At 39.8% G+C, this 10605-nt stretch overlaps 1 non-coding gene across 1 annotated transcript; it reads right to left on the bottom strand.

The window, feature by feature from the left end:
* Nucleotides 1-9931: 9931 nt before the first annotated feature.
* LOC129679215 (U6 spliceosomal RNA) lies at nt 9932-10040 on the bottom strand. Its single transcript, XR_008720531.1, has one exon. It is a non-coding gene; the product is annotated as a U6 spliceosomal RNA (small nuclear RNA).
* Nucleotides 10041-10605: the final 565 nt, after the last annotated feature.

Genomic DNA, 10605 nt, shown 5'->3' with positions numbered 1-10605 from the left:
TTTACCCATATTTATACCCATTTATATACATAAATGTGTACATTACAAGCTGGATCACACATGAGAAAGAGCATGAGGTGGTTGTTTTTCCAAAGGTTGGTTACCTCTTTCCATACCTTATCTTCATCAGCTTTCCTAAGTTTTATAATTTCCATTTTTGCTTACATCTGTATAAAATTCCATTGTGTGTATGTACTACCAATAATGATTCTTCTGAGAAAAAAGTAAATAAAGAAATCCCATTCATAACAGCCTCAAAAATATTATTGTACCTGCTAATAAACCTATCCAGGAAGATAAAGACCTCTACTTAGAAAACTATAAAATGCTAAAGATTGAATGACATCCCGCATTCATGTTTTGAAGAATACTGTTAAAATGTCCACATTACTAAAATTACTCAACAATTTCAATACAATCACCAACAAAATTCCAATTACATTTTTTACAGAACTACAAAAGAAACCACTTTAAAATTTGTGTATATTCACAAGAGATCCCAAACAGCTCCAACTAGTAAAAAAATAAAAATCAATACTTATAAATATCACAACACCTGAACTCAGAGTATACTCTAAGCCATAGTAATAAAACGCACATAGTAACAACATAAAAAAGAAATGTGCACCAGTGGACTAGAAGACCCAGAAATAAATTCAAGAATCTGCAGACATCTTGTTCTCACTAAAACATATGTTGGACAAAGCCTCTTGAACAGTCACTGGGAACCTGGTCTTGTAGGAATTAGGATTAAACTACTGCTCATCCTGCACAAAAATCACCTCAAAGTAGATCAAGTTTGCTAAAGTCATGAAACTCCACGGGTGCCACCAGAAAACACAGGGGAAACACTTGAAGGCATAAGCGTGGGAAATGGCCTTCTGAACTATACTCAGAGAATATAGGAAATAATAAAAAGGATTGGCAAATGATATTGAGCCAAGCTTGAAAGCATTTTAATAGCAAAAGAAGAGAGAAAAGATAGTCTACAAAACAGAGAAAAGCTTTGCATCTTATTCATCTGCAGGAGGATTAACACATAGCAGTTATAAAAACCTTAAAAATTGAACACACACACAGTGAAATTAGTGACCCCCACCATTGAGGGGACACGTGAGCTATACAGTTTTCTGAAGAAGCGACAATAGCCAATAACCACATGTCAAGGCATTCAACATCTTTCATCAGAGGGAAATGAAAATGATTTCTCGTTGGTCCCAGTCAGAATGGCCATGGTCAAGAGATTAAAAAATAGCAAAGTCTGCAGGAGTGCAGGGGACAGAGGATTGAGCACTGTTGGTGGAAATGTAATTGAATGCAGTTAGGATGCAAATCAGTACAGAGATTCTCCTCAAGAAAAGTAAAATTAGAACTACTATATGATCCACCTATATGACTTAGGGGTAGGTAGCCGGAGGAATCAGAGCCAGCATTCAGTAGAGAATTTTGCACACCAGTATTAATACTCCGCTACTCACAGTGACCGCACTGTCAGTGAACCCAGTTGTTCATCAGTGGGTGAAGGAAAAAAAACGCTGAGTACAGATGCGCTTCGGTCATAATGAAGATGGAAGCCATGCTATTTGCAAGAGCATGGCTGGACCCAGAGATCATTAGGTTGAGTAGAATAGATCAGATTCAGAAAGACAAGCCTAACCCATTTTAGAATGAGAGATAAAGAATAAAAAACATACAGACATGAAAGTTGAAGAGGGTCTATTAGGGATGAAGACAGGCATCACCAGGGGAAAGAAGAATTTTTTAAAATAGGCAGTATAAACATGACCAATGTGTAAATGTTATTCACTTGCCTGAAAATATCACAATGAAAGCCATTATCTTGTACAATGAATTAATACGCATATAAAAATAAAAAGCACAAATTAATATTTTAAAGTAGACCTAACATTTGACCCATATAGACAAAGAAACAAAAACCATCATATCCAAAAGGTATTTACGCTCATGGATTTGATGGAACACTACATAGTGTAGCCAAAATATTGACTCAACTTTAGTGTCCTTTGATGAATGGATAAAGAAAATGTTGTATTTCTTTTTGTATTTGTATTTCATTTACACAATGGAGCATTATTTTCAAAATAATAACGTGCTGTTTAAAAGGGGGAGATCTTGACATTAGCAGCCCAACACATGGCAGTATTGACAATCATAAGAAGTACAATCAGCCACAGACAGACAAATACCACTCATCTTTACCTTCATATAAAGAAGCTAGGACTGTAAATCTCAAAGTATAAGAGATCAAAATAGAAATTACTACAGAGAAGAATGGGGAGAGGAAGTAAAGGGAGCTTGGACTTGTATACCGAGACACATTTCCTAGGGGTTTCTAGGGACTGTCTAGATTTTGGATAACTGAAAAATAGTACTGATATGAGCCTAAGTGAGTTCACACACTGAGTCAGTGTGATTGCTGACTATGCAAGATGCATAACTGTGGTTTTATTGGACTTCCAATATCTTCCAAATGACATCTTGACACGGTTTAAAAAATTAACTAATTGAAAAAAGCTTTCTAACATGGTTAACCCACCCTGGCCTGACTCCAGCTGCTCTCCTCAGACTACTTCTAACTGCGTCTGAAAGTAGAGAGAATATTGTAAGGTTCAGTCACACCCTTCCTCCAAAATGACTTTTTTTTTTCCATTAGAATTTTCTGGTTTTAATTTTCACTTTCACTCTGGAATTAGAGCTTCACCTCTCTGTGTGAACCTGGCAGCCTTGGTCTCTAGAGCTGAAGTGTAGACAGGAGTCACTCTCCATTTGCCTCATGTCAGGTTGCTTGCTTTAGAACTGCTAAAAAATTAATAAAAATCAAAGAAGAACCAAGCAAGGCAAATACACGCAACACAGAGACACATTAACAGAGGACGGGTATCTGGAGGTAAAATTTTCAGTCACTAATATAAAGATGCGCTGATCCCAGAATCCCCATGCCTAACACAAACACCTTCTAGCCCAAAAGCACAGCTAGAGCATGAGCAGCTTATTGCTCCACACTCTTCAGTGATGGAGGCACCTAAGCAAACATCTCATTGTTTTCAGTGTCCAACACCAGCTTAGCTGCGCCATGTCCTGGCTCAGTTTAACCAGACTAAGTTGCTCTGTTTCGCTCCCTGTTTCAAGCTGAGAGAGATGTCTGCTTCACACTCATTCTAATAACAGCGGTTACTGAAAGTCCTGAAATAAACAGATAACCAAATCAGGTCTGGCTGGAGGATGGTACTCACAGCCAGATTCCTCCCAGCAGAAGCATCTTAGGAAAACATCCTTTTTCGGTACATATTCGGTACATAAATACAAATTGACTGTAACACACATAGATTCTCTCATAACTACACATAAGCGCATTTGAGGCCATATGACAGGAAGGAGCTGCAGTGATGATACGTCAAAATATGATGATGTCACTTCTATAATCGTAAATATAAAAAAACGCTGAGGCAAAGAGGACAAGTCCTCAGAACCTCACTGTCATAATGGCTGCCACAACTGTTCTTGTCCTAACTCTTATGCAGCAAATAACTGCATGAAGTTAATGGGGCAGGGGGCACAGGTGAGCCACCACATCTGCAAAAAGGAGGAAAACGCAGATGTGCCCCACTTGGTGAGAAGTCGCCCTCCTCATCCACCCACATCCCAACACAACCATCCTCTCTGGTGATGGACAAATGCACTGCACTGGTTTTCCCTGTGTTGGAGAGCTACTGCAGACAACAGAGCTGATTGCTATGAAGGCACAATTGCTTTGTAAGCAGTCCTAAGGAGGAAGAGATTTCTCCAGTGGGAAGATGGGTTTGAAGCACCCAAACAGAAAAAATAAAAAAATAAAAAATAAAAAAATCACACACACACAAGAACTGGCTTCAGAACATAGAATTGAAACAAACTTGGTTTTCCTTTTCTAACCATTGTTCATTTTTTTTTCCAGTTACGCAGCTACATTTCATATCTTAACAATAGGTGATAGTTAATTTCTATTGTAAAATTGATTGGATTAAGACATTACTAGGGTTCTCTTTGGGGGGGTCATTGTCAAGGATATTTTCAGAAAGGTTTAAGTACGAAGGGAAAGGTGACGCTGCATGTGACAGCACCGTCCCAGGGCTCTGGTCCTGCACTAATAAAAAGGGGGAAGACAGGAAGCAGGCTGAGCAAGACACCGCCTTTCTGAGCTGCCTTGTCAGCACCGGCAACCAAATTTTCGCTGCCGTATCTTCCCCACACGACAGACCACGCTTTCTTGAAGCATAAGCCCAAATAAACCAGTCCTTATGTATTTTGGTCAGCTATTTTATGACAGCAATAAGAAAATAACTAAAACACCGTGTTGTTTCTACTTTAATATAATTAAAGTTTAAGTCTTGCTTGCATTTAAAAATACAAGAAACCCAGATGAAGAGAGAAATCAGAAAACCTTGGAAACCTTTACTAACCTTGTTAGTAAATATGTAGCAACTCAAACCAATGAAGAAACTCTCTTCATTCTGGCAACAAAAGACTGCTCTGTATCCATTATAAAACTATTTTACCTCATATGGTTTAAGGAAATAATTATTGACACTTTTACACTAAAACCATGTACATAAATTCTATATTCTATGATTAAATTTCTCCAAATAATTCCTTTTAAAAAACAAAGTTTATCTTCTTGAAAATTTGCATTCATTATGGAATTATTTATAAAAGTAAAATATTTAAAAATACAAAAATTCAACTTTAGAGAGTTTAATAAAAAACATTGGTATCTCTACTGAACTTGATGGAAAATACACGGTAATGACAGATAAAAAGAATTCAGAATTCTGTTATTACAGCTTTATGTCTATAAGTATATAATTGAAGGGAAGACGGAAAGATTAAAATGCTTAATTCCTCTGCATAATAAAAGTATAAAGAAAAATATTGCCATTATCATTAGCATCTTATTTTGCAATTGAAAGAGTTAAATGCAAAAAAAACTATACATGTATTTGTGCAAAAATAAGATAAAGATCAGCCTAAAAATCTGACAGGAACAACGAAGACTTTTCAAATAATATGTAAAAATTATATACCTAGCTTATCTTTAAGTAAAATGAAGCTCTGTGAAGGAGGGATTCAAATCTCTCTACCAGTCATCAGGAAGGTATAATTTCTAGTGTATATCATTAAGAAATATTTCAAGATAGTCGTTGGTGGCCTCTCCCTCACTTTGTGTCATTCAGAACATGTAAGTAAAAGGTAAAGGGGGAAAAAAGCAACACGTTGACTTTTAGAAGCTTGGATATATGGATATAAGTCTGAGAGGGTTCCGTACATCAGCCATCAGCTAATTCAGGGGTCTTTCACCCTGCTTGTACAGAAATCGTGAGGAGACAGGAAGGGCTTCAAGTACTGGACTCCAGCAGCTTTCATTCCCCCTGTGAGTTTGGAGACAGCAGCAGCAGTAGGAAAACAACACGCAAGCGGCACCCCCAAATGTTATAGTCTCCATGCAAGCAGAGGATGTTGGGGACCCTTGGCAGCTACTGTAGCAGCTACCGTAACAGCTTTCAGCCTGCACCTCCCTGAGACTCTTGCCCCTGAAGACTTAACTGCTCTTCTTGAAACAAGGAACTTCAGGCTCTAATTTTCGGTCCTTAATGCTCTGCAACCATGCGGCTGGTTCTTCAGTTGCCCTGCAGCTGCCCGCCTGACCTCTTTAGTAGCTGGAGGCAGAACTGACTTGGGGTGCCTGCCTCCGTCAGGACTGCACTCCGAAGCTGGAGTGTGAGCCAAGTAGGAGGCTGCTTAGTGACTGGGTACTGGGTGTGGTCCAGGACCACGCAGGTGCAAACGTGTCCCTCGGGCTGGATTCTCGAGGACGGAAAGGGTCAAACAGGTGGGGTCGATCATCAAATCTTCAGCTACCAAGCTATGGCTGCTGACACTCTGCATGTGGAAGCCAGGGCTGGGAAAATGGATGCTACCCAAGAGCTTAAATCCTAGTGCTGGTGGCAAGAAGCCGTGTCCCAGCACCCTGGCCCAGCTCTAGAGCTGATGGAACCTCTTTACCAGCAGAATGTCTGCGTACAGACATTCTGTACTCAGAACTGCGTTCCCAGGACTTGGGAGTTTGTAGTGGGTTCTTAGGGAGCCCAGTGTTGAGGGTGTGAGGCCAGGCAGAATCTGGTCCACCTGTGAAGCACATCCGGGATTCTCAGCGATCGAGCTGATGTGGAGTTGGTCACCTTTTCATCTAGCAAGCTGCCACTAAAGCTCTCTGAGTGCCGCTGGTGGTCTTCTTGTGGTGCCTTTGTCACCTCTAGGTCCATTATTTATCCTTCCCTCCTCTTTTCCAGTAGACTCCCTGTGCTTCGCCCAATGTTTGGCTGAGTCTCTGTTTCAAACTGGTGCTAGGTGGAGCCTCTCAGAGGACCGCTCTGATAGGCTCCTATCTGCAAGCATATCAGGATATTGTTAATAGTGATAGGGGTTGGCTTTCTTCCATGGCGTGGGTCTTAGGGTTGGGCCCGGCATTGGTTAGACATTCCCCCAGTCTCTGCTCTAGCTGGTCTATCTTAGTCCCTGCAGGTCTTGTAGGTGAGGTAAGTTTTGGACTGAGGTTTGAATTGACCATCAGAACCAATCAAGCAGGGCCCTGAGGGGCCTATGGAGTCTGAAGCACCCACCAAGGACAATGCATAGTCTGGACCTAGGTCCTCTACATATAAGTAACCAACAGAGGGGCATTTTAGGCTTCATGCGGGCCCACTACTTAGGGTAGTGGGGATATCTCTGACATAGACTATGTTGCCTGCTTTTTGATCACTTCCCCCTGATGGGATTGTCCTACCAGGCCACAGGAGAGGAAGACAAACTCAGTCCTCATGTGACTAGATGAGCTGGGCTGTATGAGTAGGGGGGCTCCCCTATTCTGAGGAATACAGGAGGGGGATATGGGAGGAGAGGAGGGAGGGGCCTAAACTGAATTAATTAATTAAAAAATGAAAAAAGAAAAAGTCCTCTGAATGAGCTTGCTTGCTTACTTGTTTGCTTTGTTACCAGTTCAGCTCACACTTAGTCAAGGAAGGAGAAGTCTTTATTGGACCTGGCGTTACAACACAGAAGTGTCTCAGTGAGCCTAAGCAGACCGCCTCTACAGCCTGAAAAGGGGTATTCAGACCAATCATTACCATTTAGTTGGACCAATTATACAGTTTTTTAGGCCAATCACAGGCTCGCATTTAAAAGTCATTTTAGGCTTGTGTTTTGGACCAGTCATGGCCTGTCCCTTAACACCAATCACAGTAAGCCTCACCCTGGGAGACTCGCTCCACCTCTGGTGGAGGCAAAAGGGCTCACTGAGGTTTACGATTGCAAAATGTCTGCTGTACAACTGCTTCTAACAGCTCTGGCTCGAGCAATGGCTTCAAGAGCCAGGGCAATCTACTTCAGTCTTTTGCTTAATCATTTCAAGGCATCAGCAGAGCATTCCAGACACTGGTCCTGGCATAAGGGTAGTCCAGCTGGCCGTTTACACTGATAGTTCTTTTGATCAAGGCAATCCAGGGAGCAAGAGAGAGTTCAATAACTGCTGATTAGGGAGTCAAACTGATCGTCCCCAGTGCCTTGCTTATGAAAATGATCAGAAAGAATTTTTATTATTTTAAATGTAAAAAAAAAAAGATAGCATTAATACTAAAAGCAATTTTTCAGACCTTTTTAATTTACTTTTTATATTAATTACAGTTTATTCACTTGTTACCACAGCTGTAGCCCCCTCCTTCATTTCTTCCCAATCCCATCCTCCCTCCCTCATCTCCTCCTAAGCCCCTCTCCAAGTTCACTAATAGGGGAGGTCTTCCTCTCCTTCCATCTGACCCTAGCTTATCAGGTCTCATCAGGACTGGCTGCATTGTCCATTGTGTAAATATACCACAATTTCTGTATCCATTTCTCAACTGAGGGACATCTGGGTTGTTTCCAGCTTCTGGCTATTACAAATAAAGCTGCTATGAACATGGTTGAACAAATGTCCTTGTTGTGTACTTGAGCATCTTTTGGATATATGCCTAGGAGTGTTATAGCTGGATCTTGAGGTGGCACTATTCCTAATTGTCTGAGAAAGTGCCCAATTGATTTCCAAAGTGGTTGTACAAGTTTACATTCTCACCAGCAATGGAGGAGGGTTCCCCTTTCTCCAAATCCTCCCCAGCATGTATTGTCACTTGAGTTTTTTATCTTAGCCATTCTGATGCATATAAGGTGAAGACTCATCTCCCTGATGACTAAGGATGTTGAGCATTTCTTCAAGTGTTTCTCTGCCATTCTATATTCCTCTACAGAGAATTCTCTGTTTAGCTCTATTTACCCCGTTTTTTTTAATTGGATTGCTTGCTTTGTTGCTTTTTAACTTCTTGAGTTCTTTATATATTCTGGATATTAGCCCTCTGTCAGATATAGGATCGGTGCAGATCCTTTCCCAGTCTGTCGGCTGTCATCTTGTTCTGGCAACAGTGTCCTTTGCTTTACAGAAGGTAAAAGCAATTTTTAAAATGGTTTGGCAGTTCTTATAGCTCCCTAATACCCAGAGAATGATAATCGGGTTTGTTTGTCTCGGTTACATTTTTCTAAAGCCATCTTCAGGAAGCTCCTTTTACCCTTATCAAGTGGACATGGCCCACTGGTCTGCTTGCACCCTGGAACAGCTAAGGAGATTCATCCAAGGAAGAAAGTACTTCAAAGGAAATATACCCGGTTGGAATGCAAGAGCAAAAAATATGATTAATGTCCACATAAATCAGCCTTAAGGCACGGAAGCAAATGGAAAATGATAAGTAAATATAGATGGACAAACAAAATTATCCACCACAAATATCTATAGAAATCAAATTTCAACAGCATTTAAGCAGTAAAAATTTGAAAATTTTTCTTTTGAGATCAAGACTAAGACAAGATTGACACCAACATTACTAAAGAAGGTAATGATTGGAAAATAAAGATTAAAAACTTTATTATCCACAATGAATGATTGTGTGCATTAGGGCCACACACACACAAAAAAAGAATTACAAAGAAACCACTAGTTTTAACAAGTGAGTCATAATGAGCAAGTTTATCATAGTTGTTAATGTGAGATCAAAACACAGGAAAAAAAAACAATTATATTTTTGTATGCAAATGAAAACAAAACCTAAAATTTATTTTTTAAATATTGTACTACATGTGTTTGTTTGGGGGAAAGGGCATATGTGGACGTCAGGGGACAACCTTTGGGAGTCAGCTCTCTCCCTCCATCATGGGGTCTTGGTAACCAGCCAAGGTCATCAGGTCCAGCACAGGTATCTTTATCCCCTTATAGTCTTGTTAGCTAGTCTCAGATCCGATTCGTGATTCCATTAAAAGCAAGGTTTTAGCAGACATTAAAACTGTAAGACAAAGTGCAGCTGGTCCATCTGACAAAATGAGCTTCACATTCAAACAACAGATGCAGTGCGCAAAGTTTGCGTCCTCAGAGACAGTCTGCTCGGAACGGCCTCTGTAGAACACCTGCCTCCTGTCACATGAAAACATGCTCTCCTCTAAAACCTGTTACAATATTTAACATTTATAACAAAATAAACCTAGGAAATATTTAGGAGCAACCCCCCTAGTAGATGTCGGATAGCTCAACACACACAGTTATAAAAACCGAGTTGAAAGGAAATTTAAAAAGACTTAACTATGTACAAATATAAGCCATGTATATAGATCAGGATGCCTGATACTAAAAGACCATCTGTCTCCCCAAAACCACAACGATGGATTAATTCAACCCTAGAAAAACCACAATTGATTTTGTTAAGCCTCAAAATCTTGTTTTAAAACACACAAAATTGAAAAAGCTGAGAATTACCCACTATTATTTATTTGTTTGTTTGTTTGTTTGTTTGTTTGTTTGTTTTAAAATATGGAATGCTTCCAGAATTTGCATATCATCCTTGTGTGAGGGCCATGCTAATCTTCTCTGTAGTGCTTCAGTTTTAGTGAATTTGCTAACAAAATGAGAACAATCACATACATGTATATATATATATTTTTTTTAAAAGAACATACTTTATTTGACAAAACAAATCTGTCAGAAAATCAGCACATCATAATTTCAGAGTATTTAAAAAGTGTAACATTTGCCTAAGAATAGATAAATGTGTTAGTAGAACAGAACTCAAAGCTATAAATCTAGACAAAAATTTCCACTTCTTTTATACTCATTTTACAATGCATTAGAGAAAGAAACAACCTTTCAATGAGTGGACAAGACAACTGGCTATCCACTGAGAAGGATGATACAAGGCCACTTTATACCTTTCACGAACACTTCAAGGCACGTCTTATACCAGATTCCTCATGAAGCACGCATTTGTGTGTAAGAAGTTTATTGAGGTTTGTCCTGAAGCTCAGCACTTGAGACAAGGATTAGTCACAGAAAGGACTCAGCGGTCACTCCACGGGCCGTAGGATAAGTAAATGCTTTCCTTCCCCACATTGTTTTGATCATGTGTTTATCACGGTAACAGAAAACCATACTAGAACACGTAGGAACCAAAACACCTGGTTTATGCTTTGGTACGGCTTCAG

Source organism: Psammomys obesus, unplaced genomic scaffold, assembly GCF_907164565.1.
Source record: "Psammomys obesus unplaced genomic scaffold, mPsaObe1.curated_primary_1811, whole genome shotgun sequence".
NCBI classification, from domain to species: domain Eukaryota; kingdom Metazoa; phylum Chordata; class Mammalia; order Rodentia; family Muridae; genus Psammomys; species Psammomys obesus.
Note: the sequence above shows the minus strand (reverse complement) of the source record. Positions and strands in the feature narration are given on the sequence as shown.